This window comes from Anopheles stephensi, chromosome 2 (genome assembly GCF_013141755.1).
Source record: "Anopheles stephensi strain Indian chromosome 2, UCI_ANSTEP_V1.0, whole genome shotgun sequence".
NCBI lineage: Eukaryota > Metazoa > Arthropoda > Insecta > Diptera > Culicidae > Anopheles > Anopheles stephensi.
In genome coordinates this window covers 69,635,104-69,649,634 of record NC_050202.1, presented here as the reverse complement: position 1 = coordinate 69,649,634, position 14,531 = coordinate 69,635,104, and the positions used below count along the sequence as shown (strand labels likewise).

Below are 14,531 nucleotides of genomic sequence, written 5' to 3'. Positions count from 1 at the left end.
TCGCTTTCGAACCGATATCTCCACAACACCGGCAAACGTTAGAACCGCTCGTGGTTACGCTTAGATTTGTGGCCGTTGTCGTTTTTCTATCCTTTTTTACTGCTTCCTATGTGTGTGCGTGTGTATGTGTATATTTATGTGTGTGTTTGTATGTTTTGTCTACCCGCTTACTTTCGCACTCCACAACAAACACCAAACAGATTAATTATTGATGCATTTGATTAGGGGTCATGATTATATTAACCATGCTGGTGGTCATTTTCGGTTGAACCAGTTAACGACGCCAGCTGTAAACAACATCCCCACCAGCGTTGAGCTACCTTTGTGTGTTTGTGCGTGTGCTTGAATGGTTGTTGTTTCTTTTTTTCAGTGTGACGCTTCTATTGGTATTGGTAAAGTTTGCTTACAATTTAGTTTGCCCTTAGTTTAGTGTTTGTACAATATTCGTCTTTCTCCCACCATTGGCTGCAGCAAGGAAAGCTTTAAGGCAATGGAGCGCAACTTTGGTTCAAAACAAACCCGGCTGCACGGGAGACGGATGGAGACGCCTAATCAAACTTTTCGACGATTTAGACAGCTTTGAAAAGGAAATTAGTGGCTAATGGAGAGCGATTCGATAGTGATAATGTGCCAACAGCGTCACACCGTGCAGGCAGGAGATTGCCAAACATTATTATTGGATTATGGTTGTTGGAGCGTGCGGGTCGTTCCGCTATTCCTGTATTGATTTTTGAAGCTAACAAACAAAGCTCTTTGGACTACACAAAAAAAACAAAACGTTTACCTTCTATAAAAGATTCTTAATAATAATAGTAAATAGTTGTAACAGTCGTATATAGTTTCATTCTATTGGACATAATATTCTGTTAGACCCAGAGCGATCTTGCCATAGTAAAAGCTTTCCATAGTAATAATATTTGATTTTTTTTTTACAGATGAGTATGTAATGTAGATTATATCAAATTTTGGATAAGTCGTAAATGAAACAATCCTACTGAAAGAGAAGAGACTTGGAATTTCGGGTGGTCCAGCAACAGATAAACATAGAGGAAGGAATCCAGTAATTGAAAATCAAACTGTTTTGAGTTTGTAGAGCCAATCTACAAGATGAAGCTCCAGGACTCGCATAGAGCCTTTGAGCATCTGTTATCTTTAATCAAATCTGATCGTCCCTAATACACAAAATCGATGAAACAGTTGAAGTAAAGTGAAAACTATTATCCGAAAGAATATTCGGAAGGATAAAGTCGGCAGCCATTATAATTGTGAGTTTTAAAGCTCAAAATGACATTTTTATTGTGGAGAGGTTAAGGGTTTTCAGTGCAATCAAAAAGCTGATCATGTCATAAGATTGACACCAAACGATGATAGTCGAAAGGCTTTTTTAGTTATCCACATAGACCAGGACTGACTGTTCAGCCTCGCGTAAAATAAAGTCAAGGAAAGCCAGAAATGACAGGTCAGAAATAGTTTGAGGTTGTAGAGCCAAATATGTAGAAGCAAACTGATATTGATTTAGAAATCGCTACAATTAGATTTTATTTTCTAGATGGCACTCGAATCATCAGGAGTCGTAGTCTTCAATTTATGGTATTTTTGACATTATTAATTCGTAGTTGGAAAGTCAGACTAGGTTGACTGACATGAGCTAGGTTCCATCGTGTTGGCATCTCGCTTAAATTTTAGTTATTGTATGGTATCTTCACTAAAGTTTGAAATTTTTCTTGCAACAAATATTGCAAACTTTAGAACGAAGATCGTACATAGAAATGATCTTATTTATTTATTTTTCTCATTGAATCACATCCCGTCCAATTTTAGCTTGCACTATTTGCATCCGAACGAAACCTAATTCGTCCGGTACGATACTCTAGTTCCTCTAGGTACAGACAAACCGTATGAATTTTAAAGCATCACTTCCGTTAAAGGTTTTGCTGTGCAACAAAGAGATCAACTCGATACACTCAGGACGACAAACTCCGGTAGTTAGTAGCCCCGAGCATACTGGAACCCGTACCGATTGTTTCGTCGATTCTTGTGCATTGTATATTTTATTTCAGCTCCACTCGTTATTTCCGTCGATCGGTCTCGATGGTGAAATCGTTGGCCATCCTTTCTAGAATTTTAGAATACTAGAACTAGACCGGGGAAAAAAAACTCAAACACACAACATCGATAGAGCTTGATGTCGGTGAAAACATCGGTTAAAATTCGGCACATACAGATTGACCAAAACCGCGAAGATGAAACGGAATTCGACTGATGAAAGGCTGTGTGCGTAATGCTTCACTGCCATGCGATCGGTACGTTCTGGTTGAGAATCTGTAGCGTCTAACTTTGGGGTTTGCAGTGCATCCCAACTCTAGCACAGCTCGCATGTGCTCTCTTGTGCATAATCAATCGCATGCGAACGGTCCGCTTCGAATGTTTTATAAAGAACTCGTATTGTCTGTTGGTTGTGTTCAGTTTGATACAGTTGTTGTTTTAAAAACTAAAACTAGTTCCCGGGAGAGTATTCAATTGACGCTTTTTACTGGACCTACTCCATACAGGCGGTAATTTTCTTCACATCGCAGCAAATCTATCACACAATTCGCAATAAATCTCACCCTTCTATTATCAAACTAAACAACGCAAAGACTCGACCCAAACAAACGTTCCTCAAGAACCCATAAACAAACTCAAAATACCAGCAAGAAGTTTGCTACTGAAATGGGTGAGGGAAAAAACGAAATCAAAATGCACACGGTACACGCCCGTTTCGCATTGCATTGTTTTTCACTTTTATGGCAGCCAATTATATTACGGTACGCGGTATAGGAACAATAAAAAAGCTCCGTTACAGAGTAATCCCACGTTTCCAAACATTGCAAACCATACAGACGCTTTTGATGATAGAAGGAAGCAGTTTTCTTTTGACTCTCTCTCCGTTTCATATGCTTTGTTGACTTTGGCTCCGACTTTTTTTGCCCATCCGTTTGGTTCGGTTCAACCCTCGCAATAACGCGGTTGAATGTTGGCCACCGACCAGAGTGCATTTATCATCCTACAATTCTACCCACCACCGGTTTTGCTCGGCGTATCAGTGTACCAGGAAGAAATAACCATTGCACCGGTTGAAATATGTTTATGGTTTTTGGTATAGCCGGTACACGTGTGGCTATAAATTGCTACGAGCGCAGCACCTTCTTATGGTCAAATCGCTTTTGTGCTTTTGTGTACGATTTGGTGGGTAGTTCAATGTGTGTGTGTGTTTTTGTTTGTTTTTTACATGACGGTACAGAAGTAGAAAACACTTTAAGCTTAAGCTTGGGTATTTGTTGTTTTAAGACATACACCGCCGAATGCATCCAGAGCGAGAAGGATTGTTTATTGTAATAAATTGTACTAGGAGTGTAAAATCACTAATAACATAAATTTTATTTAAAGCTCGTAAAACTTAATAATTTTAAATTATTTGCTTTCTTTCTGATGATGTAATGAAAAGAGTTTGTGAATATTGATTAATGCGTGAAGAAAAGGCTTTCAAAATTCGTTTTTATACATCCGGTAGTCGCTTGACTCTTCCTGCATTCAACGGCAGTTAACTAACTTAGGTTTACTGAGACTAATTAACTTGGAAAATCTAACATAGTTCCTAATAAAAAATTACTCTAAATCGTTCCTTTAATTTAAAACGAATGAAGTCTAATAGATCGAAGTATCTATAAACTGATTAACCAGTTGTTTGGTCGAACTCAAATTACTATTATAGAGTATTTCACAAAAGACTGGGCGCACGCTTTGGTAAAAAACAACATTCCGATACTGGGGTTTTGCGAATCACAAAAGACTGGGCGCACGCTTTAGTGATACGAATATGGGCAAAAACATAACCTCAAAAGCCTGTTTATACGATGGCATTAATTTGGAGACTCTTCAAAAAAAAATGGATTGAACAGTTCAATGAAAATGTTGTAAAGATTTATATAATTATTATTTTTTACAGATCAAATAATTTTAATTTTTAGCTTTTTTTTAGCTTTAAAAATCGTTAAAAAATACAAGCAACCTAATATGACCTCTATTAATGTAAAACCCGAACCATGTAAACCTGAAACCATGCAGTGTTTTATGTTTTTTTTTGCATATTTTGATTTTTAATATCGGTTTAATTTTTCATAAATTAAGGTATTTTCAATAACCTTTTCGTTTTGTTTTAAAAAAGCAACACGTACAAGCAGTACAAGAAATTGATAAGCTAAAAGAAAAATTTCAAATGTCGGATACACATTGCTTTACATGAGTACAGACACTCGGAAACATTATATAAAAGTAATGTAAATTATTTTGAAGACAGATAAAATGTAACAGGATAATAGGAAAATATAACAAAATAAATCATTTCTATCTGAAAGCATTGACAGCTTGGACCCAAAATGCTGCACGCGTTTCACGAATAAAATCGTTTTTCAACTATTCTCATTGCTAGTGCCAAGGACTTGCAGGCTCATCAAGTAAAACTATTCTACTCTTCATTATAAACAAACACTGTTAATCGATGTTTAATTTAAACCCCATAACGTAACCAATGTGTTCTACAGGCGTATTTACCAATGTTAATCGATATGCAATAAACTGATGCAAAATCTAACCGAGTGGAAGTAATTATGTTTCACGTGTCAAGCTGCTTTCCTATCTGCCGAATGTCGCTGTATCGTATTTGGCAACCCGTTGTTTGATCAGTAAAGCGATCGTGATTGTGTTTGTCCTGTATTTTTCAACGTTTTTTTATTTATTCCATTTGACCTGTCATTCGAAATTAGTTCGTGTTTTTTGTTTGCCACTATCGTTTCTGGTCCGACATCAAACGTGCCAAATGCCACGCATCCCAATCACGGAATTGAAACGGAAAAATCTCCCACTTTTTGCGTAAAAAATGGCGATCGTTAGTGAATCAAGCAGCAACAAAAAAAAAACGCACACACAGGAAGAGGAACACTTACAGTGCGGAGTAAAACCACTCGCAAATATTAGCTCATTAGCGAAATGTTCAATCGGTTACGTAAGCTTCAATTTCCATTTTCCAAAAAACCCTTTTCCACCCTGCAAAACAGTTTCCACCGGTTTGAGCAGGGTCGAACGGTGTAGTTGTCGCACAAGCGGCCCGTATGCTTTAGTGGGATGGCAAATTTAAAAGCATCACAAAACGAGAACAAAGTACAATTGTGAAGGGAATAAAAACAAAAAATTATTTACACAACCAGCGAGCCAGCGCGACGAGGACCGAGCAGGACCTTTTGCGCCACCGTCGTCGTCGTCGTGCCCCCACGGGTGTCGAAAAGGGACGTGATTTTGTCTCCCACCGGGTGCACCCAGCGCGATCGGGACCGGTTTTCCGCCGTATGTATAAATGAGTAGATGTAAGCGGCCCACCGCTTGGGCGCGTTCAGAAATGCATAAATTATCGCCAAAAAAAATCTTTGCCTCTCTTACGTCGTTGTCATCATCGGCGTAGTCCGTGTCGTACTCGTCGCCAGCGTCGTCAGATGTCCTCCGTTTGTCTATTCTGCCTATACTCTTTGTGCTTTGCTCCGTTTCCTTTTTATTTTTGCCTTTCCTTCCCTAGCGATACCGTTGCGACCTCCCCTGTTTCCCCAGTCGTCAATATCCCTCGCTCCCAGCCTGACGCCCTTGCGCGGCCGGGAGGCGTGCTTTAAGTCGCCGCTATCAAAACGCGCGCGATGGAGCACGTGAAGGGAAAAACGTTTAGGATTAAATATTCAGCGTCAGCGTATAGTCAGATTCAGACCTTTAAAGTAATACCGTGGCACACATAAGTACGCCACATCACAGCAACGGTTCAAGTGAGGTTATACGATTGCCAAGAAATCGGTACAGAAGTTTTGGGCTTAAAATTTTTAACAGATTCACCGGTGCTTGTGAATCGTTCATAGTTGTGTAAGTGGCCAACACGTGTGTGTGGGGGAGGACTATTTTATTAAGCATTTTATCTTGCCTTGGAAACATTTTGGGCGGATGTCGCCTTTTGTTGGAAGAATCGGAGAGCGTATTTATCAATATTGTGTAGTGAATTTTGTAACATGCGGTGTGAGGACTCCAAACATCAATCTCACTTTATATTTTAAGGCTTTATATGAAATTAAGAAAGTTACGCCGTAGTGAGAACTGTTCAACAACATGGTATCAATAAGTCTAATAAACAGTGTCTAATAAGTCTAAGGTCCCACATGACCAAGCAAGTAATTAAGCCAAAAAGAAGTAGCGGTTATCCAGAACCGTTTTTGGGGGATAATTGTGTCAGTGTAAGGTGAAATATATTGGGGCGGTCCGGTGGCCGAGGAGATAACGGCATCGATCTTCACACGGCAGGACCGGGGTTCAAATCCCTTCCAGAACCGCCTCCCCGTACGAACACGGCTTGCCAATTCAGTCCTGAAAATGCAGATTCAGTCTGGATGAGATTCGATCCCAACATCAGCCGTGTGGAAATTGGCTTACGCCTCCGTTACCAGCCAACTTTGAGCAGTACAGAAAACAGAGACAAAAATGGAACATTAAAGAAGTTTTTTAGACACAACGAGAACTCGATAATAATTTGAACTGAATGAGCATGATCAAACTCATACTAAACGTGAGAAATATCTTATCTTCTTTTTCTTCTTGCTTGGCACTACAACATCTAGAGTCTACTATTTCTAATGCCAGCACTCGGCTTGCCATTTCTTGCTTTCTGTTACTTTATTTTACCAGTAGCAAACTAGTCAGCGCTGCGTACGATGAGGCGGTCTGAATGGGATTTGATCCTCGGTCTTGTCCTGTGAAGACCGGCACCGTTATTGCCTCGGCCACCGGACCACCCTGAAATATTTTATCATTATCATCAGATTCTTGAACACAATTATTCCACATAATTTTCGATTATTTCTTATTATCAAGCATGTCTTCAATGGTGATTTTGTGAAACAAATATCTCTTGTAGTAATGAAGAATACGTTAGATTTATTTATGAAAAATCTGAAGCTGATTCTTGACGTGATAAAATGAGTGAGAAATTCCTGAATGAAACTAGCATGAAACAGCTTACTTTGTATTTTTTATGATTACTTCTATCGATTAACATGCCGTTTACCAATCTCGATTTATATTGAAATATTTATGCATATCCGGCATCTCACAGCTACAAGCCCCTCAATATAAGAGCACAAATAAGACAAATTGCATCGCCGACTAAAGCCAACAATTATTTACTACCAATCGTTGCACTCGAACAACCGACAACAATTGGCACTAATTTAATCAGTTGTCCAAGTTCAAGTTATGAATGACAACTCGGGTGTGTATGTGTGCGTTGTTCTACACAGTACAATTGAAGCATTACACCTAATTAGTGTGGTTGTTGTAACGCTCAACACTAATCAATTTAAAAGTGTTCAGCGTCTAATTCACTTGACTTAATTAGAAGCGGCCAAGAGATTACTTTGTCCGTCGAACGTCAACTCCATCGTAACCCGGCAGACAATGCCCGCACATCTCGGGCCCGCCACCGTTGGCCGTTCGGCCATGAATGACAAATTATTATGATAAATGGCAACTCCCGGCCACAAAGTCCACTGCCAATTGCATTTGGAACGGAATCAAATTGTGCTCACTAGCTGGCAGCTTGCCCTCTGGTGGTACTGCTGCTGCTGCTGATGCTATGAAATAACCATCAACTAAAGGAAGCGTACACACATACGATGTTAACGACAACATTGGACAAACATTTTAAGACAGCACAAGCTTCGAGCCCGCTGCGATCGATAATGTGAGCCATGTTGAAAAGGCTCGAGAGGCGGAGGAGGGAAAGAGGACTGAAGGGGGGTGTGTTTTTATGGGGTGAACTTTCCTAAGTAGCGGTTCCGCAGTAGTAATAAACGAACGACTAGCAGCAGCTTACGGTGCAGGGTTTATGATTGGACAAAACCGTTCGCAATAATCACCATTCCCATCCCCCGTAACACTGCTGACGGCACAAGCGTTCTGTCAGGGACGTAAAAATAACGGACTGGTTGTTACCAACTTTACAAAGCCTATGTTAAACTCCTGTCCAATACACTCCCCATCGCAAAAGGGTGTCTCTCAGTAACGCGCTGGTACTCCATTTTCTATTGACTTTCCGGGCGCTGCCACTGTCACTGTCCCGAGAGTTCCAGTAGATTGAGCTCACCAATACAGGCACAACTTAAATGCGGACTGTCCCCAACTCCAGGCTTAGCGATGGAGGCGAATTCAAAGGATTTCGCTTTGTGCAGGACATACTTCACTGCACGGGCGCAGGCAAACATTAAGCTGGGAAATGTTGCATTTTAGGAACAGGGTAATTATTTGCTCCCAAGGAATATGTGTGCTGTGTGCTGTTGTGAGGTGAGAGAATATTGATCATCATCAGCAACGGGGGCACTCGAAAGCTCGCCCCACAAGAGCGCGCGCTAACCCATTGTTTGCTGGAGCAGGAAGTGCAGGTGCGCATGTCCGGAACGCACACAGGACACAGCGACAACGATGACACATTCGTCGTTCTTCACTTGGGCTGAAACCGTTGGCCACCTATACACCGGCACCGGAAGGAAGGATTCCCGAGCACTGGGCAGAAGGGCGGAGGAGTTGCGGCGTGTAAATCAAGCGAGCGAAACGGAAATCGTGAATCGGAAATGGAAATGTTCGCTCGTTTGCGAAGCGACACGGAAAACTGGCCGTATTAATTATGTGCTGGTGCCATCTTTTACGATCACCGCACCACAACCACCTTGTCTCTGTAGCAGCTTCTGTTGCTGTTGTTGTATTAATGTCCTTTCGTACACACAGTGTTGGAATTTGCATAACGCAATCAAGTCACAAATTAAAAGCGGCCTGCGAAGTGGATTTATGCGTTTCGGGAATGTTGTTTCCACAAATATATGCATTAAAATATTATTGATACTGGTTGGTTTTACTGGTACAATTGAAAGGATTATAGAAGAAGATTAGAGATTTTATATTAAAGTTAAATCAAAATTCTTTAGAAGATATACGATCGGCCGTTATTGCATAGCTTTTGAAACTACCGTAACCACCATTGGATCAATCATTACCTTTAGTTTCAATTAAAGTTGCGTGGAAGTCTCGCTAAGCTGACAATTAGCGCTACTAACAATATCGAACATTGTAATTAAACTTTGCACTAGATTTGCCGTCTTTGGTTGTAATGAATTATTTATAATTCGAAATTCTTCGATGATAATATTGTTTTAAAACTTACTTTAAGTCGTGAATTAATGTTCTTTAGCAATTTGTAATTTAATATTATTTACAGTAATATACCAGCCCGAAAAATCTTAAAAAGGGCCTTAAACTAAACATTTATTTGTTTATAGTTATTTTCTAAAGAATTTTGTAAAATACTCTTTAAAATTTAAGACAGTCTGGTGGTAGAGAAGGCAACGGTGCATATTTAAGTTGTGCCTGTATTGGTGAGTTCACTCTACTAGAACTCTCGGGACAGAAGAAGAACGGTATTTATACGGCAGGAGCAGGGTTCAAATCCCATCCGGACCTTTCCCCCGTAGTGAGGTCTGACTAACCAACTATTGTAGTCTTTCTTCTTCTTCCTTGGCACTACCAACCTTGATAGGTCTTGGGCCTGCCATTTCTTGCTTTCTGTGACTTGATTTTACCTGTAGCAAAGAAGTCAGCCCTACGTAAGGGGAGGCGGTTCTGGATGGGATTTGCACGCCGATCCTGCCGTGTGAAGATCGGCGCCGCTATCGCCTCGGTCACCTGACCGCCCCATCATATAGTCTAGCAAGCCAGAAATGGCAGACATGACCTAAGAGTAACAGGTCGTTAGGCCAATGAAGAAGCAGACTCTTAAAAAAAAGCAGCATTTGACAACAGGACATCTTTACTATCCGAGTTTGAAACTACTGCTTTCGATACAGATAAAATCTATATATTCATCCGAAGAAATGGTAAAAGCATCAGCAATTCCTTAAATGTCTTGTCTTACGGTCAGGCCGTTCCAAACGTATCATTACACTAGAATTGAAAATATTGAGAAAGGCAAACATTCGTTAAAATATAATAATAACAAGCATGTTTGTTTAATAGCTCTAAGATTGAATACAAGAAAAACTAAATCGATTCTTTGAGCATTGCCGTCTTAGCCGTTACACTTAGGGTGGTATAAGGTCATCTCATTTTAGTGTCCGTCACTGTATTTATCTATCTAAAATAATAAGTCTTTCCGATTCAAATTTTTAGAATGAGTGGCCCTAACAAGTCAGCACAGCATAGATAAACACCAACAGTATTAATAGTTTCCGATGAATTTAATTAATTTTATTTTTTTTACTAAAAACAACAATTGAATCAAAAACAACTAAACCATTGAAACTAATTCGATATAACGCTTTGCACAACTGTGATGGCAATTAAAATATTCTAAACCATTGACAAATAAAGACATTCATATCCATTTAGTACTATCGATTAACGCTACCCCGATCTTATTAAATTATGCTCTTACCACAATGAAGGTAGGATACACGATAAAAAAAAACATTGTTTAGAATTAAAGCAAAAAAAGCTGGCTCGCATCTCACAGTGGAAAAACTAACCCTGAATTTACTCTACTAAACCTGTTGCCAGACCAAACATCGATTGCCAGAATTTATTAAACATTTATCATTCATTCATCATTCAGAGTGAGCATTTATTGAGGGTTTTGCGGTTTAAACCATGCAACCGCCCAATACAGTGTACAGCATGCTGACTGACCCACATCATTCATCTTCCATCCCTTGCAACCAACCCCCTATCGCCTCCTCCGCCCAACCGCGCCTGTTTCAGCTAAGGTGGGTTAGATAAGTGTTAAAACGATTGTGCATAAAATAACACGTCTTTAGTTTGTGCTGCACGTCAGCTATAGCTGAATGTAAATTAAAAACGTCTTCAATTAATTGGAGATAATTTTTAACCAACCCACAACTGTTAAGGATATTTAACAACTGATCATCTCATCGTAAATGGTATGCTTCTAGGAAAAATTATATTGATTATTTGTTGGAACTATTTTAAAACCAGGAAAGACAAATAAGACGACGAATAAAATACTAGAATTCTATCGTCATTTATATTAAATCTACTGATTTTAAAACTACCAATTTAAAAATGTTTTCATAGCTGTATAATTTACTGTTCTGATTCTACAAATTATAAAAATAAGCAAGAAACCTCAAACTGGTTGCTGCGCAAAACGTGTTCGGGTAGCCAAAGTGGCACTATTAAAATCACATAAGTAAGTTAAGTGTTGAAACATACTATGTTTGATACAGATCAATAAATAGACACACTTTACTCATGTCACCAGCCCATTTGCTCCCGGCTGCCATGACCCTTTATGCGTACACCCTTTTTCCCCCGGCACGTGTGTTTACTTAAAGTAAATTGAGCTATGCACACGAGCAAAGTAAATAGGAATAAAGCTGGTGAATGTTTGATCATTAAAAAAAAGTACTTGCTCCATCCATTAACCATTGATACACCGCTGTTTTATTGTGCTATCTCGAATCATACGAACAAATTGGTTTTAAACGGTGTTTTCGTTTCGAAAGGGGAAACCTTTACCCGACTCTAGCCGCAATTTAACTGGAAATAGCCGCTTGAATGTATCACATTTATTTAAAAAAGAATATAATGCATGAGTGATGTATAAATATAACATATACAACACATAAATACAACATAACTTTTGTAACGCATTACACGATTTTTTTAAATAAATTTACGATATGTATGTTCGCGTCATGACAACAATTTTGAGCCATTATTTTATTAAAAAATTCAAATTTGCATTAGTGGGATTTAGGTATTAATTAATCAATTTCGATTTGAAGTTTTGTTTTAAGACATAACGAAAGATTTTTTACAATGTATTACTTTTTTTGGGGAAAAAAACAAAATTGGGACAAATAAATTCTTTAAAACACTTTGTTTTATTGGAAGAGAGGGCTTATCATACTCCTTATTCGAATAATTTGAAATAGCAACCCTCTTTGTAATAAATCTGGGCAGTGCAATAAATAGCAATAGAGAAGGTCTCAAATACCTGCGGCAAAATGCGTCTGCCTATTAAGCCATCTTTTTTCACTATATATCCATGGATCAATTACGATATCTGTTGAAAAAACCGTATAAACTCTGCATGAAACTTTATCATAATTTAATGACTTTTTTTAATTTTTGTGGAAAAGCCTGGTCTTGTTGCTCACTTAAGGACTTTAATTAAATTAAATAGATTCTATTCTTGAGCTTTCTGTGTGAACTGGTAGCTTTCAGTTTGCCTTTTTGTCCTTGCTACAATGCAAAGCATAAGCCGTCGGTAGTGTCCTTGCTTCGTTTAGTCCGTCCGTTTGCCGAAAATTATTCACAAATCTCACAACAATCTTGCCGAAACACTAACACATTATAAGGGTTTGAAGAATTCATTGGCAATTGAATGTTTCTCCGATGAACGTAAACACTTGAATAGTCCCAAGAATGTTAACTTAAAGTAAACCACACTAAAACTCGCTTTCAAGCACTCCACCACCAGTTTTTTGGTGATATCATAGTAGCACAATATGTTTTCCTCAAAAAAATCACTTTAATCCTGTGCTGAACAGAGTACAGTGGATCACAAACGTCACAAAAAAAAAAAACAACCATCCGTACAGCTAGTGAAACACGCACATCGAGCACACACGTCATGCGTCGGTTTGCATTCGGAGTGAAATTTAAATGAAATTCTGTCCACAACAATGCCGGAGTCCGGAAACGTCAAATCCGATCCGCGCCAAACCGTCAGCTCAGCTCGCATCGATCGATCGGCCAGTCGGAACTAATACACCTATACACGCGCCTGCTGTGTAGAGAGAGGACAGGTGAGTAGGAGTCGAGGCTGTGGAGCTCTGGGGGACTTCGTACTACAATAGAAGGATACGCACGCGCACCAGGCACTGATTGTGTTGTAGCGCTTTCGGGCGAGGATGCAAATATTTTTAGCATTCGCAATTTGGCTCGCTTTCTTTGCTTCACACCACTGTCACGGCTTAGATTTGCGGCGAGTCACTAATGAATTGATACATAGCTAACACAAATACGCACTCGTCGCGTGCGTAACACACGTACCTGGTTTAATTATCACTGGAACTAGGCTTTTCCAAACCGAACAGCGTTTTTCGATAGAAAACTGAAAACACTGCACGACGCGTAGTCACAGAGAGCAACACCAAACGCGACACCGAATTCCGATACTGATCGTAAGATTCGTTACTGTCAACAAACCACCAGCATCCATATTTGATAGTGTTCCCACTAAGCTAGGTGCGATGTTGTCGTCTGCACCATACGCATCTTAGCCGCGTATGTTCACCGCCTTCAGACGATCAGGAGATTTGGGGCAATGAACAAAAAAACACACACACACACACACACGCGAACAATTCGTGTGCGAGTGACAAGATGAAATCCGTGCGACGACAAAAGCAATCCCCGAAACTTCAATCCAAACGCGATAACACGATTGTTGCAACTGAATGTAATTTTCCGCGTTTGTATGAGGCGTACCGCAGCGCAGTAGCAGCCCAACACAACACAAAAACACAACACAACCAACGGGGAAGGATGGCGGTAAAGCTAGGTGCAGGATAGCGAGAGGCGAGGGCGCAGAAGAATCCCGGCAGGACATTCACACAACCAGACGGCAAAGAACAAAACACATCGAGCGGGGTGGCGGAGGAACACCATTTCTAAATGGGCTGGAGGGGTGAAGAATTGAACCGAACGATTGGTCGGAAAAACGGTACCGGGAGAAACAGTGGGATGAGAGAGAGAGAGACAGCGAACAAACGAAGAGAGAAAACTATTTCCTTCCAGGGTTTAGGCTGGAAGGATGACGAGTCCTGGCGGGGGTAGAGGACGGGTGGAGCTTGAAGTTGGAAAAGGACGAAATACTCTTCTAAAAATATATTGTCCTTCCTCCTCACCAACCTCCACTTCTAGTAACAACCCCTAGCAAAACACTTCATTCTCCAAAGTGACGCACCAGGACTACAATAGATCGTGGAACTAAACGTGGAACGGATTGAACGCTTCGGCTGGAATTAAACGTGGATCCAAAAACGGGTTAAAGGAACGGTGCGTGTCCCGAAAAAGGATACAAGAGAATAGTTTTCTCCTCCCCTTACCCACCCCTTCGCTTTCGAAACAATGGGTGCAAGCGAGAGGTCGAATTGGAGTCCTCTTGCACCCCTTTTTATTAGTTGGCAAGCGGCAACAATCAAAGAGGAGCAGTCCAGAACCACCTCCTAAGTATGTGTGTGTGTGTCGGGGGTGTTTTATTTTCCACCTGATTTTCCACGATTCACTGCCGCTGCCACCGTACCCTACCCTGCTGTGTCGCATGCAAAACAGGTTTGAGGCAGGAAATATTTATAAGTAGGCGTTGCCAAAGGACCAACCAGACTGTTGTG

General features: G+C 40.2%; 1 protein-coding gene across 6 annotated transcripts in view; it reads right to left on the bottom strand.

The window, feature by feature from the left end:
* Positions 1–14,531, bottom strand: part of LOC118504550 (inhibitory POU protein) — a 51,525-nt gene that overhangs the window by 33,154 nt on the left and 3,840 nt on the right. The window contains exons 1-2 of one of the 6 annotated variants that reach the window (XM_036039154.1): positions 13,189–13,879; positions 12,128–12,196 (exon numbers count right to left, since the gene is read on the bottom strand). The exons of 4 other annotated variants lie outside the window; for them this stretch is intronic. The gene's annotated coding sequence lies outside the window, so the exon portion shown is untranslated. Of the gene's footprint in view, positions 1–12,127; positions 12,197–13,188; positions 13,880–14,531 lie in introns of those variants that run through there. One more of the 6 variants, XM_036039155.1, reaches the window with a different exon arrangement.